The sequence below is a fragment of the Ochotona princeps genome, chromosome 7, assembly GCF_030435755.1.
Source record: "Ochotona princeps isolate mOchPri1 chromosome 7, mOchPri1.hap1, whole genome shotgun sequence".
In the NCBI taxonomy this organism is placed as follows: Eukaryota; Metazoa; Chordata; class Mammalia; order Lagomorpha; family Ochotonidae; genus Ochotona; species Ochotona princeps.
In genome coordinates this window covers 1,099,130-1,116,021 of record NC_080838.1, presented here as the reverse complement: position 1 = coordinate 1,116,021, position 16,892 = coordinate 1,099,130, and the positions used below count along the sequence as shown (strand labels likewise).

At 41.9% G+C, this 16,892-nt stretch overlaps 2 long non-coding RNA genes across 2 annotated transcripts; both read left to right on the top strand.

Moving 5' to 3' along the window:
• The first annotated feature begins 9,916 nt into the window (after positions 1-9,916).
• Positions 9,917-11,820, top strand: LOC131480738 (uncharacterized). The gene is made up of 3 exons (XR_009245771.1): positions 9,917-10,067; positions 11,310-11,417; positions 11,789-11,820. It is a non-coding gene; the product is annotated as an uncharacterized LOC131480738 (long non-coding RNA).
• A 2,513-nt stretch (positions 11,821-14,333) lies between these two features.
• Positions 14,334-16,080, top strand: LOC131480737 (uncharacterized). The gene is made up of 3 exons (XR_009245770.1): positions 14,334-14,394; positions 14,499-14,760; positions 16,030-16,080. It is a non-coding gene; the product is annotated as an uncharacterized LOC131480737 (long non-coding RNA).
• The last annotated feature ends 812 nt before the right edge of the window (positions 16,081-16,892 follow it).

Below are 16,892 nucleotides of genomic sequence, written 5' to 3'. Positions count from 1 at the left end.
GGTTGAGCCCAGTGCAATGTCTAAGTGGCAAAATCCTCACCTTGCAAGTGTCAGGACCCCAGTTCATGAGCAGGGTCCCAAAGCTCTGGGCCGTCCTCTACTGCTTTCCCAGGCCACAAGCAGGGAAGCTGGATGGGAAGTGGGGCTGCCGGGATTAGAACCAGTGACCATAAGGGATTCCAGCATGTTCAAGGCAAGGACTTTAACTGCTTCGCTATCGCACCGGGTCAATCACCAGCTTGGTCTTAGCAATCATTTCATCTCTCATTGGTTCTGCCTGCTGATGATGCAAAACCAAAATGTTGCTTTCCTTTAAGTAGACCTTGGTCAGTGTTGCCTATGAAAACTTAAGCTGACCTGACAAGTTAACATACAGAGCCCCGAAACTAGAGCATTCTGTGGTATTGTCTATGTGCCAAGAAACAGATTTGATGTTTTGATTCTGAAACTGTGAAGCTTTAAAAAAAAAAATCTTGAAGACCTGGCACGGTAGCCCAGCAGCTAAGGCCTAGTCCTGAATGCACCAGGATTCCATATGGGCACCGGTGTATAGCCTGGCTGTTCCAGTGCCCTTCCAGCTTGTGGCCTGGAAAGCAGTACAAGATGGCCCAAAGCCTTTGGACCCTGCACCTACATATGGCATGTTTGAGGTATAGGCCTGTTTGCACTATCCTGAAATTCAAGTGGTTCAGTAGAAATCACGCTTGAATACTTTAAGCTGCTAAATATGAAAATGAAAATAGGCACAAGACAGCTGAATAGTACCATATAACTATTTAAAGGTGTATAGCAGCCAGTTGTGTATAAACTATAATTGAGATGTCAATGAAGTAGTTACCGGATATGGTTAAGAACTTGCATTTTCGGGCCCAGTGGCGTGGCCTAGCGGCTAAAGTCCTCGCCTTGAAAGCCCTGGGATCCCATATGGGCGCCGGTTCTAATCCTGGCAGCTCCACTTCCCATCCAGCTCCCTGCTTGTGGCCTGGGAAAGCAGTTGAGGATGACCCAATGCATTGGGACCCTGCACCCGCGTGGGAGACCCGGAAGAGGTTCCAGGTTCCCGGCTTTGGATTGGCGCGCATCAGCCCGTTGCGGCTCACTTGGGGAGTGAATCATCGGATGGAAGATCTTCCTCTCTGTCTCTCCTTCTCTGTATATATCTGGCTGTAATAAAATGAATAGATCTCTTAAAAAAAAAAGAACTTTCATTTTGTAACACACTGGTCATTCAATACCATGTCAATTAACTTCGTGATGTTGTAAACTGTTGTTGAAATTGTGTAGGGGCCTTTCACTGGAGGGAATGATTTTCTGCTAGCCCTACTTTCAGACCAGGAATGGTCTCCCAATGAAACTTGAATTTATCTGGACAATAAGATGCTGGACTCTCTGCATGGTCCATGCCCGCAATGAATGAATCAGGACTGTTTATGATCTGTACTACTGTAATGGAAGCAACATAAACAGACACTCAAAATGTTTCATTTCATTTTAATTATTGCATCTTTGAGAAAGACTTTATAGAGCTTAAACTGTGTTTTTGTCACCAACATTCTTTTTCCTTTCCCTTTATTAAAAAATCGGTTGAGCCCAGTGCAATGTCTAAGTGGCAAAATCCTCACCTTGCAAGTGTCAGGACCCCAGTTCATGAGCAGGCTGTTCCACTTCCCACCCAGCTCCCTGCTTGTGGCATGGGAAAGCAGCAGAGGATGGCCCTGTACCCATGTGGGAGACCTGGAAGAAGCTCTTGACTTCTGGCTTCCTATTGGCTCCACCTGTTGTGGCCGTCTAGGGATGTGAACCAGCAGATGGAAGATCTTTCTCTTCATAAATCTGGTCTGCCTTTCCAATTAAAAAAATACCTAAAAATTATTATAAAATGTTGAAACATGAAGAAACTAGAATATTATTAAAAAATTTTAAACAATTATTCAGATGCCCAGTAAGATTCAGGTTGTTTATTATATGATGTATTTTTAGAAGTTATGTGCTTAATGAATTTGCAAAGAGAAAAAGATAGATTAAATTTGTCATTCACTAGTTTACTTCCCAGATACCTACAATAGCCAGGACTGTGTTTGCACTGTAGCCAGCAACAAGGAGTGCCATTACTTGTGCCTCAAAAGGGGGCCACAAGAGCCAGAGCTGAGCCAATCCAAAGCCAGGAGCCAGGAGCTTCTTCCCGGTCTCCCATGGGTGTGCAGGGTCCCAAGGCTTTGAGCTGCGCTTGACTGCTTTCCTTGGGCACAAGCAGGGAGCTGGTTGGGAAGTAGAGTAGCCTGGATACAATCTGGCACCCATATGTGATCCTGATACATGCAAGGCTACCGCACTGGGCCTGATTTTTTTTTCTTTTTGATGATTTATTATTAATTTATTTTAATTATTTATTTTGATCATCTTTACATAGTTGATTAGGGCATAAATGGACAAGGACTAAAGGAGAGTGGGTAAGACTATTGTTTCTACATTTTTTTTCTTGTGTCTGGGGGGAGGGGAGAGAAAAGGGAGAACCCACATGCAGCCTCCCACTCATCCCAGGGTCCTCAAAGAGGGGCATATTTACAGAGAGATGGTGAGTCTAAGAGGAACATCTTCCATTTGCTGATTCACTCCCCAAGCAGTAGCAATGTCTAAAGCTGAATTGATCAGAAGCCAGGAGTCAGGAGCTGCTTCTGGGTCTTTCGCTGGTGTAGGGAGGTAAGGCTTGGCCGTGCCTTCCCAGGGCACAGGCAGCTAGGGCATGATTTAATTCTAAGATTCAATACATAGGGTTTTTTATTATTATTTTATTCTTAGAGAATATAAAAGGTATTCATTCAATGTATAATCATGTCTGTTCAACTTATTAAAGCTTGTTTCAAAAATAGATTGGATAGGGCCCGGTGTGATAGCTTAGCAGCTAAAGTCCTTGCCTTGCCTGCGCCAGGATCCCATATGGGCATCGGTTCTAGTCCCAGCAGCCCTGCTTCCCATTCAGCTCCCTGCATGTGGTCTGTGAAAGCAGTTGAGGATGACCCAAAGCTTTGGAACATTGCACCCACATAGGAGACCCCCAAGAGGTTCCTGGCTCTTGACTTCGGATTGGCACATCTCTGACTGTTCTGGCCGTCATATCCACTTGGGGAGTGAATCAACAGATGGAAGATTTTGCTTTCTGTCTCTCCTCTCTATATCGCTTACTTTCCATTAAGGAATAAAATTGGACAACGGCTGGTGCCATGAGAAGGGTAAGCTTCCTACTGTTGTGCTGGCATTACGTATGGCTACTGGTTCGAGTGCAGCTGCTGCACTTCTGATTCAGGAGCTTATCCTGATGCCAGGAGCTTCTTCTGGGTTTCCCACATGGGTGCAGTGTCTCAGGCTTTTGACCGTCCTCCATTGCTCCCCCATTACCCAAAGCAGGGAGCTGGATCACAAGCGTAGCAGCTAGAATACAAACTGGCATGCATATTGGAAGCTGATGCTTGGAAGTGGAGGATTAGACAGTTGAGCCATCATGCCCGCCCCTAAATTTACTGTTTTATGACATTTGTTGGCAGTTATACTTTTAAGATAAAATGTTTTATACCGATTTTACAAGCTTTTATAAAAGGCTGTGCTTAATGTAAATGATACTGTTTCAATCTGTGAATTAGGTAAGGTGTATTTTTTCCAAGGCAGGTCTTTTATGGTACATAATTGTGAGCATTAGACTAGTCACTAAGCATGAAACAAAGTGTGTGAATTCACTAATTTGCTGAGTTGCATGATGGAGGGTAAAGAAGAAGACCTGAACTAAATGTCACTAAAAAGATGACATTCTTCATTATCACGAATGAAACACAGATGTTCCTCAGTTTCTGTTGGTGAATTAAGTTGAAAATGCATTTAATCCCCAGAAACTACTGAGCATCAGCTTAGTGACAGTTCAAAACTCACTCTGAGTTTTTTGTCCCTTCAGACTGGTGGACTGGGAGTTCTAGCTCCTGGCAATGGCTCAAGATAGTTGAAAGGACTGTCCCACATAGTGCTAGCTGGTGTTAAGATGAAAATTATTATAATTTTCTCTGAATGCAAATGCTTTTCCAGCACTGAGAGATCGAAAATTTGGGAGTAAAACCACTGATAAATCAGGAATCTTTTTATTGTGTTGTAGTAGATTAAACAGTACCCCTTATGAATACTGATTTCAGGCACGCCTGAGTGCCCCACTTCTGATTCAGCTCCCTGGGGTGCACATGGGATAACAGCAAAAGATGGCTGAAGGGCTTGTCCTCTTCACCCACATGAGAGACCCAGATTGAATTCCTGGCTCATAGCTTGGTTCTGGTCCTGCCCTCATTTTTGCAACCATTTGAAAGTGAACTAGCAGATCAAAGGACACCACCTCTGCTTCACCACTGCATCTGTGCAACTCTTCCTCATAAATCAATCCACCATAAAGAGTATAGACTGCTTTTTGGCCATTTGTACCCTCTTGGAATTTGCTACAAACCACAAATGCCTTTGTTTTCTTTTGTCTTAGGGGTTGACATAGCTGAAGTGATGCTGGATTTCATTGATTGGCTGACCCGCCAGGAGTTTGGCCGAAAGTGCGTGGTCAGTATCAGAGATCTCCTCTCGTGGGTAAACTTCATGAACACAATGGTGGAGGAAACTGATTCGAAAAGGCCAGACACCATCTCCACAGTCACATCTTTTGTTCATGTCGCCTGCCTGGTGTACATAGATGGAATAGGTTCAGGTATGTTGTCTGTTAGCTGGAGGAGGCAAGGAACCAGGGTAGAACGGAATGTGGATGGGAGCAATATGTGACTGGATCCTTAAGTTTGAAACTTAGAATGATTTTCCTTTTCTTCATGTTTTTTGAAAGGTAGTTGATGTAAAAGGTTTGCCACAGGCATGAGATGATTATAATGATTATGTTCTTGGAGCACTGAGTAGTTCTTAATATGAGCAGATTTCTGTTAATGTGCTTGCATCGTTTTGTTTTAAATTATCATAAAATTCAACATTAAAGTTATGGGCGTTCAGCTGGGAAGATTAGAAATAAAACACGTGGCTGGTGTTGATGCATTGGTACTCTTGTCTTTCGCCTGATTGGTCACTGCATGGCTGGGACGCTTTACTGAATAAGCTGCTGGTTAATGGATCTGAAACAAGTGGGATGGTGTCAGGTTCTTCTTTCAAGTGCTCACATGAAGAGTTGCATGTGTGCTCTAGTTCTGCTGAGATCTGTGCTCCCGAGGAACATGGCTCGGGCTCTTGTAAGAGCTCTAGTGAAGCTTGGTGCTGTGTTGATTGACTTACTGACCCTCTTATTGTAGGGGTAACTTCCTCTGGGTTTGGTACAGCTCTCTTGGCTCGAGAAGAATGCCTGAAATTCCTTATCAAGAGACTTTCCAAGATAGTCCAACTTACAGAATCAGAAAAATGAATTGAAGATTTATAGCATGCTCAAGGTCAAGGAATTCACTGGGATAGATAACCTTTGGGGAATTCATCCATTTTTTATTCCAAGGGGTAAGAATTTTTTTAAGAACTTAAAATTTTCTCATAGATGAAAGATTTTTACTTAATTCTTAGTATGTTGTATTCATGATTGTTTTTGAACATTATCTGAATTGGAATCTCACTTGATAGAATTGTAATTGAATGGTTCAAAATATATACATGGTATGTAAAGCTAAAAGAAACTGCAAAGTATGAAGAGATTATTTTCTAGAAATACATTTGCTTATTAGTTTTTATCTACAATAAGAGACTTCTTTCAGTAAAGCTCTATGTCCCAGTTAAGCTGTCAGTAAAATATCTTGCACAGGGTTATTTAGCCCTGTATCTGAACTACGTGACTGTCACTGCCTTTTACAAAAATAGGCTTGTGAGCCGTTCAAGGCAGGTATTCTCTCATTCTGCTGCTTATTCCTGGCGATTGTCCTTTTGCTGGTAGTCACAGGCGCTCAAAGTGTCTAGGCTGAGTAAGTGAATTAATGAACGGTTAAATGAGCAACCCAGTAGCCAAGCAGAAGTTTGGTTTGAGTTCTGATGCTTATCATCATTCAGGCTTGGTTGCCTTTCCAAGCATTTTAATGAGAGAAGTAAATGAGATGTCTCCTAATGAACCCTGTTTTTCTTGTGTGGTTGCTCCCACTGCAGGGTCATCTGCTCCTCTCCATTCTTCTCTATCGCTGTTAATAATTGTTAATGTACAGAGGTTCATTGGTAAACAGTTCCATCCCAGACTTCTGACCAAATGGATCACATATCCTTTCCTCCTCCCTTCAAAGTTCTGTTACCTCTTAAAACACACTGTGTTATCTTGATTGAATTTGAACTGTAATGCTGCATCAAGGTGGAGGAATCCACCGGGGGGAGGGGAGGGGGAGGGAGGGGGGGATTCCCAAAGCCTATGAAACTGTCATATAATGCTAAATATTAACTAAAAATAAAATAAAATTAAAAAAAAAAAAAACACTGTGTTGGGCCCAGCACAATAGTGTAGTGGTTAAGGTCCTTGCTGTGAACGTGCCAGGATTCCGTATGGGTGCCGGTTCTAATCCCGGCAGCCCCACTTCCCATCCAGCTCCCTGCTTGTGGCCTGGGAAAGCAGTCGAGGATAGCCCAGAGCTTTGGGACCCTGCACCTGAGTGGGAGACCCAGAGAAGCTCCTTGCTCCTGGCTTTGGATTGGCTCAGCTCCAGCCATTATGGCCGCTTGGGGAGTGAATCATCGGACGGAAAATATTCCTCTCTGTCTCTCCTCCTCTCTGTATATCTGCCTGTCCATTAAAAATAAATCTTAAAAACGAGCAAACAAAAAACCCATACTGTGTTCATCTTGATGGGCCTTGATGATGTAAGTGCTAAATCTCTTCCAAATCCACAGTCATAGTTTTCAGTGTTGTTATGTAGAATCTGTGTGCTCATATCTTGGTACTGGGCTAGTCTTCTGTTTGCACAGGTGAGGAAACAAATGCTGTCCTAACCCTGTCCTTCCTAATTCAAATACCAGAATTTCTTCTGAGAAATATAGTGGCACAAGTGTTAAGTCCTGTGAGATTGTAATTTTTACTTTTTTATTCGTGTGCTTCGGTTACCATATGAGTTAAGATATGACATATCATTAATTGTCTAGGTGACCTGAAAGCCTTGGAATTGCTTGGCTTTTAGTTACTATGAAAATTCAAGTACGAGTGTTACTGATGATTTGAATTATAGATTATAAAGTCAGAGATATTTATTTGTAATTAGACCTATGTGTGTATAGGGAGTTAGATCTGTATAGCAGAGTTGATGATTGTATGCCACATTTTATGGATACCAGAGTAGGGAAAAGGTGAAATAGGGACCGTCACTACCAATCCAATGATGCATTCTTAGAATTTGGTGTTGACATGTGTGTTTGAATTTGGTATGTCCAGCTTACATGTGCCTTTGCTTTTCTCCCTGAAGGTCCTGTCCTCTGCAGGAATAATATCACCGATTATGAGCTCAGTGCAGCCACTACCGCTATGAATGCCCAGAGGCTTTTACGAGCTACCAAACTGAACAAACCCATTCTTTTGCAAGGCTCACCTGGTGTTGGCAAGACAAGCTTGGTGGCAGCATTAGCAAAGGCTTCAGGACATACTCTCGTTCAAATCAACTTATCAGAGCAGACAGTAAGCTTTATCATCTTGTAGTGGATGGGAATAGTTATTGGTGGCATTTTGTATTTATAGAATTTCCTACACTGAAGTTATTATGTAATAGGTATTAATTGTGTAGTGTCAAACATTTCATGTATTGATGTAAACCTCAATCTTGCAACTAACTGTGCTCTGGGTTTGTTAGTAGCTGACACCTACAGTAGTATTTTCAGTTAGATGCCGTATTGTAATCATCTTATGAGAAAGAATTACCTACTTGTCTATTTACTATAATTCTGTTAAGTTTTTCATTTTGAAAAATAACCAAATAGTAGAAATAAAGTGGCTTGTAAACAAACCTTTGAAAACATAGGGCAGAGCTGACAAATGCAGTGTATCTTTTGTAATGGCGTCTAGGAAACAGGACCTAGGAATTGCTATTAATGTTCTGGATTTTCTCCTTTTCCTTTTTTTTTTTTTTTGAAGTTCACAAATTAATGTTCAGCAGGGAAGAATGAGAACTTTTAACCTAGAGTACCAACTCAGACTGAGTGATACTCATGAGCATTGCAGTGAGAAGGTGCTTGGGGACCATGTGGGCTCCAGGAAGAAGGCAGGGTAAATGTTACAGATAAGGATAAAGAGTAGGATATAAAGCCCAAGTGCTTCTCATTTCAGCTTTAGGATCCTAGACTCCAGTTATTTTTCTGTGGCTGATAATACTGGCTTTTCTCCCTTTCTTCCCTCTTTGAAAGGATATCACAGACCTATTTGGAGCAGATCTCCCTGTTGAAGGTGGCAAGGGAGGAGAATTTGCCTGGCGCGACGGCCCCCTGCTGGCAGCTCTGAAGGAGGGGCACTGGGTGGTGTTGGATGAGGTGAGGGCTTCTCCAGGACAGGGTCATTTGCTGGAGAAGCAGTCCTGCTTTCCTTAGCTCTTGCTAAGTGAGCGTGCTGATGGCTAGTGAAGAGAGGTTCTGTTGTTAAGAGAACCTCTACAGCTTCTTTTAAGAATAAGAGAAGCCCCTCTACGTTTCTAACTCAGAAACTCTCCTGCAGAAAAAAACTCTACCTTAATTAGTTTAGCCTCCCTTCTCTGGAAGATCAAGGAACAGGTTCTTGCCTGTAATTTGCGTTGTAGCTTCTTTAGGCAAAGGAAGAACCAGGTTTTAATGCTGAAAGCTGCTGTTTATTCTGCTGTTCTGTGGAAATACATTCAGGGCCCACAGAACCTTCTGTATTTGAAAATGAACTTTTTTTGAAGGCTTATTTATTTGAAAGAATTAGAGAGGGAGGAGAGGATACTGATCTTTCTTCTTTTGATTCACTCCTAAAGTAACTTCAACAGCTTGTCGAGAAGCCAGGGGCGCCTTACAGGTCTCCCATGTGGATCGGGGCCCAAGGACTTGGAGCATGCTCTGCTGCTTTTTAAGGCACACTAGTAGGGAGCTGGGTTAGGAGTGAAGGAGCTAAGATTGGAGATAGCACCTGTATGTTATGCTGTCGCTGCAGGTGGAGGCTTAACCTGTGCTGTGTATTTTCTGATAAAACAAAGAAAAATTTATGTGTTGTAGTGCTGGTGTAAATATTACCATTGAGGGTCTTGAGTTTTTCCCCCATATGCATTTTATTGATTCATATTTTCTTTACTGGATTTTTCCTCCACTACTTAAACAGCATATGTGCCTCCCCAGCCTTGTGGTGTAAATTCAGCTCTCCTCATTTCTGATATGAGAACCCCTTGCGATTATTCTTGTTCATGGAACTGTTGGTGAATGTATTATGTCAGTGAAGCCCTCTTGGAGATTTAACTCAGTCTTTGAGCTGGGAAATCGTATAAAATAACTATGAAACATTGTCTATTCCTTCCATTAGTGTTAGACCATGAAAATGAAAAGCTTGTATGTTGGTAAGTTTTTTGGGAAATTCTTGTTTACAGCATTGGTCATTAGTGGTGTACATATAGTCACAATAACTTTAGAGAAGATTGCAAGTTTATAAAATTAATTCAATGCTTATTCACATTACTTAAGAATAATTGATATACGCTTGTATTTATTACATCCAAAATCTTTTTACCATCTATTTGAATTAATGAATAATACTATGCATCGCCTGCATGGTTCAAAACAAGAGGGATGCTAAATACTGAGCTTTCTGCTAAAGATAAGCTAACTTTGCTGATATCATTCCCCTGTTGTTTTAATAGTTGTATAAAACAGATAATGAAAGGTACATATGTTCTTTGTTCCCTAAATAGCTTAACCTGGCTTCTCAGTCAATATTGGAAGGACTCAGTGCTTGCTTTGACCATCGAGGAGAAATCTTCGTACCAGAATTGGGGATGACTTTTCAAGTACAGCATGAAAAGACAAAGATTTTTGGATGTCAGAATCCTTTTAGACAAGGAGGTGGTAGGAAGGGCTTACCCAGGTCTTTCCTTAACAGATTTACTCAGGTGAGATTCACTGTTGCCATAGAAACTGGTGGTGGAAAGGCAGGGAGTCATGAGATGGCTGTGACCTGGCTTTCTGGGACCTCACTGTGACAGTGGAAGAGGACCAACTTAATGGCTCCCTTTTCTTGTCTCTATATTATGTACATTGATTTAACTGATTTCTGTTAATCACTTTTCTGTCAGCTTGAATCACTTGAGGGACTTGATTAGTTACCAGAGGATTGTAACATCACTGCACTATTCAGGGTTCTGTTGGCTACCCTCGGGAATGAGGCACAGTGTTTGACTTTTCCTAGTCCATGTGATTTGTTCAAACCATTAGGAAAATTTCACCTTAAAAGTTATATATTTGAATTTGTAAACAGTGAGGTGAGAAAGCTGAGTAAAACTCCAGTATCACATCAGTTATTATGTGATATCTTATTCTTTAATTTTTCTTTGTAGAAGGATGTGTCTACATTTATGTTTATTTGATTTTAACAACTGGTTTCTGCTACTTGACTAAATGAGGTACCTTATCCCTTGGAGTTTAAAAATTGGCTGGTATCTTTTAAGATCATTTTATCATGAGCATTTTCAGTTGAAAGGTTCACAGAATTTTTCAGTTTTAACACTTTTATACCTACCATGCAGTGGTTTGAAGCCGTTGTATTTTGCACCTAGAAAAGTTTAGAAAGCTAAGTAAAAAAAAATGCACATGTCTGTCTTTTTTCTGGAGTAGAATTCAAAAGAAATCCGTGTATTTTTAAGAGTTGTTGATTTTATGTAGGCTGTATTTGTCTATGTGAAAGTCAGAGTTACAGAAAAAGAGAGAACCAGAAACCAGAAAAAGAGATCTTCTGCCTACTGGTTCACTCCCCAAGTTGCCACAATGGCAAAGCTTGAGCCAAGTCAGAGCTAGCATGTTTGCCTGGGTCTAACTCTGGATCCTAAATGCTTAGACCAACTTCCGCTGCTTTCCAGGTGAATTATTAGGGAGCACCTGGGATCTGAATCGGCACCCATATGAGGTGCTGGTGCTGTAGGCAGTGGCTTCACTTACTGTACAACAGTGCAAGAACCAGATTTTACCTTTCTTCATCCTGGGAATACACTAAGAGTAATGTCTGTAACTAAAGATCATATGTATTGCTTAAACCTGATTATTTAGTGTTAAAATTTTCAGGTAATAAGACAGGGATATCATTTCTAGTATGTTACAAAGAAAAATGATTAACTTTCTTTTGCTTTTTAATTTTAAAGGTTTTTGTGGATCCTCTTACAGTAATTGATATGGAATTTATTGCCAGTACTTTGTTTCCAGCCATTGACAAAACTATTGTTAAGAAAATGGTCGTTTTTAATAACCAAGTAGATACCCACTTGTTTTAATTGTTCTTTATTGTCCTAGCTGTATATGACTATTTCCTCAACGTGGTGGTGCTCTACCAAATCAAAGTTCAATTTGAAGAAATCACCTAGGATTCTATGAATTTCTTGTGGAAGGCAAGCTTCTCATTTGAATGGTACAGGAATTAATTTCTGTGTTGTAAATTTCATTAATAATGCTTATGGAGTATTTCCGGCTTCTGGCATTTGGAAATCTTATGTGGAAGAAAGTAATCTGCGTGAAGCCTGTTGACTCTGACCCAGATTACATCCCCTGTAGTACACTGGGAACACTGACTGTGGCACCTGGCAGCAGGACATGTTTCCCTTATTTTCCCATATTTTTTTCCCAGATTGATCACAAAGTGACTGTTGAGAAGAAATGAGGCCAAAAAGGAGGACCCTGGGAGTTCAGCCTCCGGGATCTTTTCCGCTGGTGTCAGTTGATGCTCGTCGAACAGTTCTCTGATTATTACGATCCTGGCCAGCATGTGTTTTTGGTCCATGGGAAGAGGATGAGAACCTGAGAAGACAAAGAAAAGGTGAGTTTCTCCCTTGATCTTTGGGTTTCTTTCCATATTAAAGTTGACTTCTTCTTAAAGAGGAGAATGGGCATACTCATACCAGTTACACCAAGCCTTGTCAAGCTGCTTGCACTTTAGGAATAAGGAAGCACGCCAAATGTTCCCCTATCTATTTTCTCACAGTATAAAGTATTTTACTTTGGAAGACGCAGTTAGCCTATTTTTCTAGATCTACATAATCGTAAACCTTCTTTAAAACAGTAGGGTTCCGGGCCCGGCGGCATGGCCTAGCAGCTAAAGTCCTCGCCTTGAAAGCCCCGGGATCCCATATGGGCGCCGGTTCTTATCTCGGCAGCTCCACTTCCCATCCAGCTCCCTGCTTGTGGCCTGGGAAAGCAGTTAAGGACAGCCCAAAGCTTTGGGACCCTGCACCCACGTGGGAGACCCGGAAGAGGTTCCTGGTCCCGGCATCGGATCAACGCACATCGGCCCATTGCGGCTCACTTGGGGAGTGGATTATCGGATGGAAGATCTTCCTCTCTGTCTCTCCTCCTCTCTGTATATCCGGCTTTCTAATAACAATAAAATCTTTAAAAAAAAAAAAAGTAGGGTTCCATAGTAATAAACAACTAGGTCTTCATCATCTGGCCAGGCACAGAGGTAAGAAAGTGCTGGGAAGTCAGGAGACTCAGTGGCTTTTTACCCTCTTAGTAGCTGTTATCTTTGTTTTTTTTTTAAAGGTTTATTTTTATTGGAAAGTGAGACATACATAGAGGAGGAGAAACAGAGGGGAGGAAGATATTCTATTCTCTGATTTCACTCCCCAAGTGGTTGTAATGGCCAGAGCTGAGCCAATCCAAAGCCAGCAGCCTGGAGCTTCTTCCAGGTCTCCCACGCTGATGCAGGGTCTAAGGCTCTGGACCATCCTCGACTGTTTTCCCATGCTACAAGCAGGGAGCTGGATGGGAAGTAGGGGTGCTGGAACACAACTGGTGCCCACATGGGATCCTGGCATGTGCACACTGGCTACTGCACTGGGCCCTGTAGCTGGCATCTTAAAAGATGAAAGCACAGCCCCTTCGTGTCTGGTATCTTGTGTTTCCACTGGATTCTCAAAATGGTTTTGTATTATGTGGCTATTCTTTTCTTGAACTCAGAATTTTATGTGTGTAGCCTTTTTTTTCTAAAGATTTATTTTATCAGAATTACAGAGAGAGTGAAAAAAACAAAGAGATCTTGATTCATTTTACAAACAGCTACAGTGGGCACAGCTGGACTCGTCTGAACCTGAGAGCCAGGAGCTTCTTCCAGGTCTCTCCTGCGGGTGCAAGGGCCCAAGGACTTTGGCTATCCTTGATATTTTCCCAAGCCATTAGAGGGGAACTAGATTGGAAGTGCAGCTGACACCTGAACTGGTGCCTATATGGGATGCTGGCACTGCAGGTGGAAGCTTAGCTGGGTATGCCATGACAATGGCATATTCCGTCTGCCCTTATAATAGATGGCTGCAAGAGGTAAAGGAATTATGATTTTTGTTATATAGTGAATCTCTAAAAGCATAAGGAAAAATGAAAAGAAAAAAGATAAAAATAAGATACAGTGAGTCTCATCACTTTGCTTGTTTCCTGATAGAGCAGGATGAATAGTTGGTATGAACTTGGCTGCTCCTCTTTCCAGCAAGCTCTATTAATAATGTGGGAAGGCAGCAGATACTGGCTCACATACTTGGGCCTCTGCCACTCAAGTGAGGGACCAGGTTGGAATTCCTGGTTCCCGGCGTTGTCTTGGTTTAAACCTGGCTGTTTTAGCCATTTGGGAGGGAACCAGCAGATGGAAGATTTTGCTTGCTTGTGTGTGTGTGTGTGTGTGTGTGTGTGTGTGTGTGTGTGAAAACCTTTTAAATAAATAAGCTTTATTTAAAATGGAATTTATGGAGTAATTTTTTTTGCCTTCAATTTTATCATTTTTCTTTAGGTCATTGGTGTATTCAAGGATGTATTTGATTCAAATTCTACTCCATACCTGGGGACCAGACTGTTTCATATCACTCCCTATGATATCCAAGTGAGGAGAGTAGTGTAACCCTCTACTTAACTGAAAAATTTCTGTTGCTTATTCTGCCTGCCATCCTCAAGCATGTTCATGAGTTCTCACTGCTTTTATTTTTTCAGCTGGGCTACTCAGTTCTTTCCCGGGGCACCTATGTGCCTCACCCATCACGCAGACCCCTGTCACTCCTGCATCAGTCATTCCAGTCATTGGAGCCGATCATGAAGTGTGTACAGATGAGCTGGATGGTCATCCATGTGGGGTCAGCCTCGGTGGGCAAGACCAGCCTGGTACAGCTTCTTGCACACCTGACTGGTCACCCATTAAAGATCATGGCTATGAACAGTGCAGTCTACATCACGGAGCTTCTGGGTGGATTTGAGTAGGTAACATTCTGTCTTTACCTTTTTTAGGCAAAAAAGCACCACCCCATGATCGATAGAGGGTCTTCTGTGTCCAATGGCTAAATTATGTGCTCCCCAAATTGTAGGTTGATCTTAGGCGACCTTGGAAGCAGCTGCTGGAGAAGGTGGAAGACACAGTGAGGGCACTGCTGCGGGACAGCTTCCTGGTCAGTACTGATGATGCTGAGGTCGTGCTGCGAGCCTGGAGTCACTTCCTCCTGACATACAAGCCTCAGTGTTTTGAAGATGATGGCAAAGGCATCACAATGGAGACTGTCAATAAACTGGAAGCAGTGCTACTGCTCATGCAGCAGCTTATCAATAAGATCAACTCTTACTCCAAGGCAGGTGTGTATATTTGAAGTATGTATCACTTTTTGTGATTAACAGGTACAAGTTAAGTGTACATCTTGTAGTCCCTCATAGCCAGAAACAGGTGCCCAGTGGATTTTACTTGTGATGTGGAAAGGGTCATACAACAATTCTAACACAAAGGACTCAATGAAAAATCTCTAGCCATAGGTTATATGCACCATCAATTACAAAGCATTTGACAAATCCCAGTTGTTAATGACAGTTGCATGATGTAGCCAGTGTAAAGGAAACCTACTTTAATACACTAATTACATTGTACCAGCAGAGTGCATTCCATTTTTATTTTATTTTTTAAGATTTATTAGGTGCTGGGATAATGTCATAGCAAGCCATTCTTCTGCCTGTGTTGCTGACATCCCATATGAGCTGCTCTGTTTCCGATCTAACCCCATGCTAATGGCCTGGGAAAGCAGCAGAGCTTGGGCATGTGCCCCTGTGTGGGAGACCCAGAAGAAGCTCTTGGTTCCCAGCTTTGGCCCAGCCCATGTCTGGCTGTTAAGGCCATTTGGGGAGTGAAATAACAGGTGAAACATCTCTCTGCCACCCAGTTTCTTCATAATTGTGTCTTTCGAGTTAAAATAATAGATCTTTAAAAATAAAATATTTATTTATTCGAGAAAGGTAGGGATGAATTGAGAGGAAAAAACTTCCTTCTGCTGGTTCACTCCTTGGAAATGATCTCAACAGCTGGGGGCTGGGCTGAGCTGAAACCAGAGGCCAGAAGCTTCGTTGGGGCCTTCCATATGGGTACAGGGACCTGTCCACTTGGACGAGCTTCTGTAGCTTTGCGGGTTACCAGACAGCTTGATTGGAAATGGACTCAAATAGGTGCCTGTATATGATATTGCTGTTGTGGGTGGTTTCTTGACTAGCTGTACTACAACACCAGACCCTGAGTACGTTTTTCATATGATAGAAGAAATCCAACAATAGGTGGGAGATGTCTTTGTGCTTCTGTTACAGTTTCTTAAATTGTAACAGAAATATCTTCATTGTTTCACCCTAGCATTAACCCAGGAGCTTTTAGCCATCAATTTAGAAAGTAAGAAGTATTTTTTTGTCCAAAACATTTTTGTTAATCTGTGATTAAACAGTAATCTCTCCCCTTTCCCCTAAGATCCTCATATTTATTCTGCGTTGTACCTCACAAAATTGAACTGCAGTTCTTTCAATAGAAGTTTTTAAAATTTTATTGATTTTTAATAAGTGTTATGGATGTTTATTTTATCTGTGATATTTCAGAGTTTGCCAAGCTTGTGGAAGACTTCCGAAGTTTTGGAGTGAAGCTTATGCAGTCAGCCAGTGGCTGTAGGCAGGGCACTTTTGAATGGGTAGACAGCATGTTGGTGCAGGCCCTGAAGTCTGGAGACTGGCTACTGCTGGACAATGGTAACTTCTGCAAGTGAGAGTCTTACGCTTCATTGCAAATGGACCTGTTTGAAATTTGTGGTTATAAGTATCTTGTCAAAGTAGAAACCCAGGTTGAAGCACCATCCTTTTTTTTTTTCCATTTCTATTTGTCTTTCCATTTCTATTTGTCTTCATTTCTTTTCATTTCTATTTGTCTTTATTTTATTTGATAGGCAAAGAGAGAGCTTTATCATCTGGGATTCATTTCCCTTATGGCTACAGTAGCCAGGTGTGGGCCAGGCAGAAAACAGGAACCTGGATCTTCATTCAGGTCTCTGAGGTGTATGGCAGGGACCCAGCTCTGTGAGCCAACACCTGTGAGCCATCACCTGTTGCTTTGGAAGCAGTGATGGGACTCAAATCCAGGCATTCCTGTCTGAGCAGACATTTGCTAAATGTGCCTCAGTGATGATGACATTTCATTGGGTAGGTCGCTGTTGATTCTGTGTAATGTAAAATCCTATATGCGATCCCAGTGTGTGCAAGCTAGGGACTTTAGCCGCTAGGCTACCATGAAGGTCCTGGAACTTTTTTTTATCTGGAGTATTTGACTTAGAAATCTAGCTATATTCTTTTTCTTTTCTTTTAAAGTTCACCACTTTTTAAAAAAGATTTATATATTTTTTACTGGAAAGTCAGATACAAAGAGAAGAGGAGAGACAGAGAGGAAGATCTTCTGTCTGCTGATTCACTCC